At 39.7% G+C, this 7173-nt stretch overlaps 1 non-coding gene across 1 annotated transcript; it reads right to left on the bottom strand.

Moving 5' to 3' along the window:
• Positions 1–1039: 1039 nt before the first annotated feature.
• Positions 1040–1171, bottom strand: LOC119039711 (small nucleolar RNA SNORA51). Its single transcript, XR_005080676.2, has one exon. It is a non-coding gene; the product is annotated as a small nucleolar RNA SNORA51 (small nucleolar RNA).
• Between the last annotated feature and the right edge of the window lie 6002 nt (positions 1172–7173).

Here is a 7173-nt window from a genome sequence, read left to right as displayed (position 1 = left end):
GTTAATAATAATAATAATAATAATAATAATAAATAATTTGTTATCAATCAATCAATGAATAAAAAGAAAGAAAGAAAGTTTCCAAGAGAAGAGATTTTAAAAGTTCGAATCACAAGAAAAAAAATTATAGCTCTATATGGTGTCAGGTGTTAACCACACTTTTATAGTGATCATTTTGCAATATATGCAGATATCAAATCATTATGTTATACATCTGAAAGTAATGTGATATTATGTGTCAGTTATACCTCAATAGTAAAAATCAAACAGAAAAAAGGCATATTGGCAAATGGTATAACATTGATTTTTCTCAATTAATGTCTCAATTTGATCGCTATAAACTTTAACTGGTCAACCCGACTGTGGAGCATCATCCAGAAAGAAATCTCAAGCATGAAACTTCGCAAATCACTTTAGATACATTCACTCAGTAATGGCACCTTCTCCGTACATTGTATAAATCTTTTTTTGAATTTTGGTTGCATTTTTACGTTTCTTGAAATAATAAAGCATACTATGCCAAAAATATTGCATATTTCTTCCATCTTCAATATTAAACTGGCTATACAAAAATTCACCAATTTTGATAAGTTTTTAAAAATGCACTCTGATATAACAGTTGTCACAATACAATTTAACAAATTTGTTTTGAACAAAGTTAAATACAATTAAGCACTACTACAGCCATCATACAGAAAAAACTAAAACTTTTTGGCCAACCCAATATACATGTATATGTTGCAAGGAAATAGGGAATTTTCTCCTTTAGAACGGAAGCTAAAGGGTTGACATTGGGAAGAGAAAGTTCTTTCTTCATGGTCTTCAAAGTGCAGGCCTGATTTATAGTAATTGTATTTCTGCTCAATATAAGGACATTTTGAGAATTTGAGCCTCTGCCAATAAGGTGGGGTGCAGCCATTGAGGTTCTCTGTCTCACCAACTTTCATTCGCATTTCTGCATGGAGGAGGACTTTAGCAAAAAAGGTGTTTGCCTTTTCATATAAGGATCTTTTTTCTCTTTTTCTTTATTTTTCTTTTTCCATGTCCCCCTATTCACAATGCAGACCAGGCAAAGGGCTTAGGCTAAGGTGTATATGGGATGCATTTACTCTGCCTCCTCTTTCTGTACAGTCAGTGTTAGAACACAGTCTGTGGTAAGCACTGGGAGCCCCTGATGTAAGAATCTTAAGGAAACAACTTGCTAAGCTTCAAGCACATGCATGCAACACCTCTGCTGAATAACCCTAGACCAGGTAGGTGCTAGTACAGGCCACTGTTGACCTTAAACAAATAAACAGGTATTTCTCCAGCAAAATGGGTTTATTCAAAACAAAGAATTAGAGTTCCAGCCAAGATGGAGGCATAGGTGGAAATACTGTATCTCCTCGCATAACCACATTTAAGGACAACAAAGTTTTAGAAACAAAAACACAACCAAAACAGACAGAAAATTTAACTGTACCAAAGTCTGACAACAACGAACCATTCATCCAGACCGGTAAGAGGAGCAGAGTTGGTGGCCAGTGGAGAGGGATTGTGGCAGGAAAAAGAAGCGCTGCTGGACCAGCCCAGGCGCGCAGGCAGTGACTGGCAGATCCCAGGTGTGGGGGGGCAACAGGCAGACCCAGTGAGGGTTCAAGGCAGCTGGTTGACTGCAGTCACACATTCGTGCCTAGATAAACCAGGCAAAATAAGGAGCAGTGAGACAGACTGTGCAATGCAGGACCCCAGCAACAGGAATTAAAGCCTAAAAGCACTGATTGGAAAAACTTTCAGGGGTTGAGGGGCTGGGAGAGGCTCTCAGCCTCATAGGAGAGTTCGTCGGAGAGACCCACAGGGTCCTAGAACATACACAAGGCCCCACACCGGGAACCATCAGCAGAAGGGCCAATTTGCTTGTGGGAAGTGGCAGAGGAGACCAAAATCCGAGAGAGAGCAGAACAAGTGCCATTGCTCCCTCTCTAACCCTGCCCCCACCTACAGTATCACAACCCAGTAATGTGGGTTGCCCCACCCCAGTGAACACCAAAGGTTCTGCCCCTCATACACAGCAGGCATGAACAGACCAAAACAAGGCTCAAGTAGAAGACCAGCTCAAAGCCCCAGGGCCAATACTTCTAAGCAACAAAGAGATAGCCAACCTATCAGATGCACAGTTCAAAACACTGGTATCAGGATGCTCACAGAATTGGTTGACTTTAGTCACAAATTAGATGAAGAAATGAAGGCTACACTAAGTGAAATGAAGGAAAATGCACAGGAAACCAATAGTGATGGGAAAAAAACTGGGACTCAAATCAATGGAGTGGACCAGAAGGAAGAAAGAAACAACCAATCAGAAAAGAATAAAGAAACAAGAATTCAAAAAAATTAGGAGAGGCTTAGGAACCTCCAGAACATCTTTAAACGTTCCAACATTTGAATTATAGGGGTACCAGAAGGGGAAGAGAAGAAGCCAGAAATAGAAAACTTATTTGAACAAATAATAAAGGAGAACTTCCCCAATCTAACTAACAAAGGAAATAGACTTCCAGGAAGTCCAGGAAGCTCAGAGAGTCCCAAAGAAGTTTTACCCAGGTAGGAACACACCAAGGCACATCAGAATTGCATTACCCAAGATTAAAATGAAAGAGAGAATCCTAGAAGTAGCAAGAGATAAGAGGACAGTCACCTACAAAGGAGTTCCCATCAGACTGTCAGCTGATTTCTCAAGAGACCTTACAAGCAAGAAGAGGCTGGAAAGAAGTACTACAAGTCATGAAATTCAAAGACCTACATCCAAGATTGCTTGTCCAGCAAAGCTATCATTTAGAATGGAAGGGCAGGTAAAGTGCTTCTCAGATAAGGTCAAGTTCAAGTAGTTCATCATCACCAAGGCCTTATTTAATGAAATGTTAAAGAGAGACTTATCTAAGAAAAAGGAGTTGAAAAATATGAACAGTGAGAGGACAGCAAACTCACAGTTATTAACAACCACACCTAAAACAAAAGCAAACTAAGAGGACAGCTAGATCAGGAGCAGAACCATAGAAATGGAGATCACATGGAGGGATGGCAACAGGGGAGTGGGAGGAGGAGAAGGGGGGAGAAGGTACAGAAAATAAGTAGCATAGATGGTAGGTAGAAAATGGACAGGGGAGGGCAAAAGTAGTATGGGAAATGTAGAAGCTAAAGAACTTGTAACAAATGGACATGAACTAAAGGGGGGAATAGAAGGGAGGGGTGTGCAGGGTGGAGGGGAATGAAGGGGGAAATGAGACTGTAATGGCATAATCAATAAAATATATTTAAAAAAACAAAGAATTGCAATTTGGAGCATTCACTCTGTCACATTCAAGTCCCAAGAAACAAAGGAGAGGAAACTCTCTTATAGAAAAGAAGTAATTAATATTATTGTAAACAGAGTCCTTCCTGTTGGGCTTCGTGATTGGTGTAGAGGATGAGAGCTCCCCCTTCTGGCCTCCCAACTTTATTTTAAATGAGGTTTCTGTCTGTTAATTTTTCCACTATCCGTTTTGGATCTTTTTGAAATCTGGCTTTTGGACCCAGGAACATGAAATCTAAAGGCCAGTGGTAATAAAAAGTTTATAACCCCTCTCTGAGCCAACCAGAGACCTGACCTTATAATATTGTCTTCAATAATAATGTATTTCTTTGGTGTAGCTAATACTTTCATTTTTCAGCTTGGAGAACTCCAGTTTCAGACTATAACTTGGGATATATACATATACATTCCTTCCAATTTAGGTGGTCAATACCAGCAAGTCACAGGCTTATCTTTTATTTCTTTTACTAATTTTAACTATATTTTATTGATTATGTGATTAAAGTTGTCCCATTTTTTCCTGTCCTTTTTCCTGCACCTCCCTCCCAATAGCATACCTGCCTCCCAACTTTGTTCATGTCCATGGGTCCTACATGTAAATTATTTGGCTTCTACATTCCCTGTACTATCCTTAACCTACCCCTGTCTATTTTGTGCCTACCAGTTATGTTTCTTATTCCTTGTAACTTCCCCAATTCTCCGCCTCTAAAAAATAAGTTTTCAATTTCTTGCTCTGGTTCTTCTCCTTCTGGCATCCCTATGATTTGGATATTTGAGCACTCAAAGTTGTCCCATAAGTTCCTAAGCCTCTCCTTATTTTTTTGGATTCTTGTTTCTTCATTCTGTTCCAGATGGATGTTTATTTCTTCCTTTCATTCCAATTGTTGATTTGAGTACCAGTTCCCTTCCCGTCACTGTTGGTCCACTGTACATTTTGCTTTCTTTCACTCTGAGTAGCCTTCATTTCTTCCTTCATTTTGTGACTGAGATGAAGTAGTTCTGTGAGCATTCCAATTACCAGTATTTTGAACTATGCATCAGATAGGTTATCTATTTCCTCATCACTTAGCATTTTTCTGGAGTTTATTAAAAATATATTTTATTAATTATGGTATTACAGTTGTTCCATTTTGTCTCCCCTTTATTTCCCTCCACCTTGAACACCCCCTCCCTCCATAATTCCCCCCAACTTAGTTCATATGCATGGGTCATACATATAAGTTCTTCGGCTTCTCCATTTCCCATACTATTCTTTTTTTTAAAGATTTTATTTATTTTTCAATAAAGGGAACAGGAGAGAGGAAGAGAGTGAGGGAAACATCAATGTGTGATTGCTCCTCGTGCTTCCCTTATTGGGGACCCGGCCTGCAAGCCAGGCATGAGTCCTGACTGGGAATCAAACTGGCAGTCCTTTGCTTTGCAGTCTGGTGGTGCTCAATCCACTGAGTCACACCAGCCAGGACCTCCAATAATATTCTTAACCTCCCCCTGTCTATTTTGTACCTACCATTTATGTTTCTTATTCCCCATACCTTTTCCCCCATTTGCCTCCTCCCCCTCCACATTGATAACCCTCCATGTCATCTCCATTTCTGTGATTCTGTTCCTGTTCTAGTTGTTTGCTTAGTTTGTTTTTGTTCTTTAGGTTCAGTTGTTGATAGTTGTGAGTTTGTTGTCATTTTACTGTTCATAGTTTTGATCTTCTTTTTCTTAGATAAGTTCTTTTAACATTTCATATAATAAGGGCTTGGTGATGATGAACTCCTTTAACTTGACCTTATCTGGGAAGCACTTTATCTGCCCTTCCATTCTAAATGATAGGTTTGCTGGAAAGAGTAATCTTGGATGTAGGTCTTTGCCTTTCATGACATCAAATATTTCATTCCAGCCCTTTCTTGCCTGTAGGTTTATTTTGAGAAATCAGCTGATGGTCATGGGAACTCCTTTGTAGGTAACTATCTCCTTTTCTCTTGCTGTTTTTAAGATTCTCTCCTTATCTTTAATCTTGGGTAATGTACTTATGATTTGCCTTGATGTGTGTTTCCTTGGACCCACCTTTTTGGGGATTCTCAGAGCTTCCTGGACTTCCTGGAAGTCTGTTTCCTTTGCCAGATTGGGGAAGTTCTTCTTTATTATGTTTTCATATTTGAAAACTTATTTCCAAATAAGTTTTCAATTTCTTGCTCTTCCTCTTCTCCTTCTGGCATCCCTATTTTTTAAAATATATTTTATTGATTATGCTATTACAGTTGTCCCATTCCCCCCTTCATTCCCCTCCATCCTGCACACCCTCTCTCACCCATGTCCCCCCCTTTAGTTCATGTCCATGTGTCACAAGTTCTTTAGCTTTTATATTTCCCATACTATTCCTGCCCTCTTTCTGTCTATTTTCTACCTACCATCTATGCTATTTATTCTCTGTACCTTTTCCCCCTTTCTCCTCCCTCCACTCCCCTGTTGCTATCCCTCCATGGGATCTCCATTTCTATGGTTCTATTCTTGATTTAGTTTTTTCCTTAATTTGTTTTTGTTTTAAGTGTGGTTGTTAGTAATTGTGAGTTTGCTGTCATTTTATTGTACATGTTTCTTGTTTTATTTTTCTTAGATAAGTCTCTTTAACATTTCATAAAATGAGGGCTTGGTGATGATGAACTCCTTTAACTTGACCTTATCTGAGAAGCATTTTACCTGCCCTTCCATTCTAAATGAAAGCTTTGCTGGATAGAGCAATCTTGAATGTAGGTCCTTGTCTTTCATGACTTGGAATACTTCTTTCCAGCCTCTTCTTGCCTGTAAGGTCTCTTTTGAGAAATCAGCTGACAGTCTGATGGGAATTCCTTCGTAGGTAACTGCCTCCTTATCTCTTGCTGCTTCTAGAAGTCTCTCTTTCATTTTAATCTTGGGCAATACAATTATGTTGTGCCTTGATGTGTTCCTCCTGGGTTCCAACTTCTTTGGGACTCTCGGAGCTTCCTGGACTTCCTGGAAGTCTATTTCTTTTGTTATATTGGGGAAGTTCTCCTTTATTATTTGTTCAAATAAGTGTTCCACTTCTTACTCTTTCTCTTCCCCTTCTGGTACCCCTATAATTCGAATGTTGGAACGTTTAAAGATGTTCTGGAGGTTCCTAAGCCTCTCCTCATTTTTTTTGAATTCTTGTTTCTTCATTCTTTTCTGATTGGTTGTTTCTTTCTTCCTTCTGTTCTACTCCATTGATTTGAGTCTCAGTTTCCTTCCCATCACTGTTGATTCCCTGTACATTTTCCTTTATTTCACTTAGCATAGCCTTCATTTGTTCATTTAATTTGTGACTAAAATCAACCAATTCTGTGAGCATCCTGATTACCAGTGTTTTGATCTATGCATCTGATAGGTTGGCTATCTCTTCGTTGCTTAGCAGTATTTTTTCTGGAGCTTCGATCTGTTGTTTCATTTGGGCCATTTTTTTTTTGTTTTGATGTGCCTGTTACATAATGAGGGGTGGAGCCTTAGATTTTCACTAGGGCAGGGCAACCCACATTGCTGCATTGTGATGCTGTATGTGGAGCAGGGGTCCAAGAGGGAACAGTGCCACTTGCTCTGCTCTCTGCCAGTTTTCAGTTACTTTCCCTACTACCCACAATCAAATTGGGCCCTTCTGGTGCTAATTCCTGGGTGGGTGGGTTTGTGTACATTCTAGGACCCTATGGGTCTCTCCAACAAACTTTCCTGTGAAGCTGGGAGTTTCTCTTGCTGGAGCCTCAGCCCCCACAGGTGTTTTCAATCAGTGGTTTGAGTGTTTATTTCCCTGCACTGGGGTACTAGGGTGTGTGATCTGTCCCGATCCCCCTTTGTTTCGCCTGGTTTAT

This window comes from Artibeus jamaicensis, unplaced genomic scaffold (genome assembly GCF_021234435.1).
Source record: "Artibeus jamaicensis isolate MK-2021 breed Jamaican fruit bat unplaced genomic scaffold, CSHL_Jam_final contig_1673, whole genome shotgun sequence".
Classification (NCBI taxonomy): Eukaryota; Metazoa; Chordata; class Mammalia; order Chiroptera; family Phyllostomidae; genus Artibeus; species Artibeus jamaicensis.
Note: the sequence above shows the minus strand (reverse complement) of the source record. Positions and strands in the feature narration are given on the sequence as shown.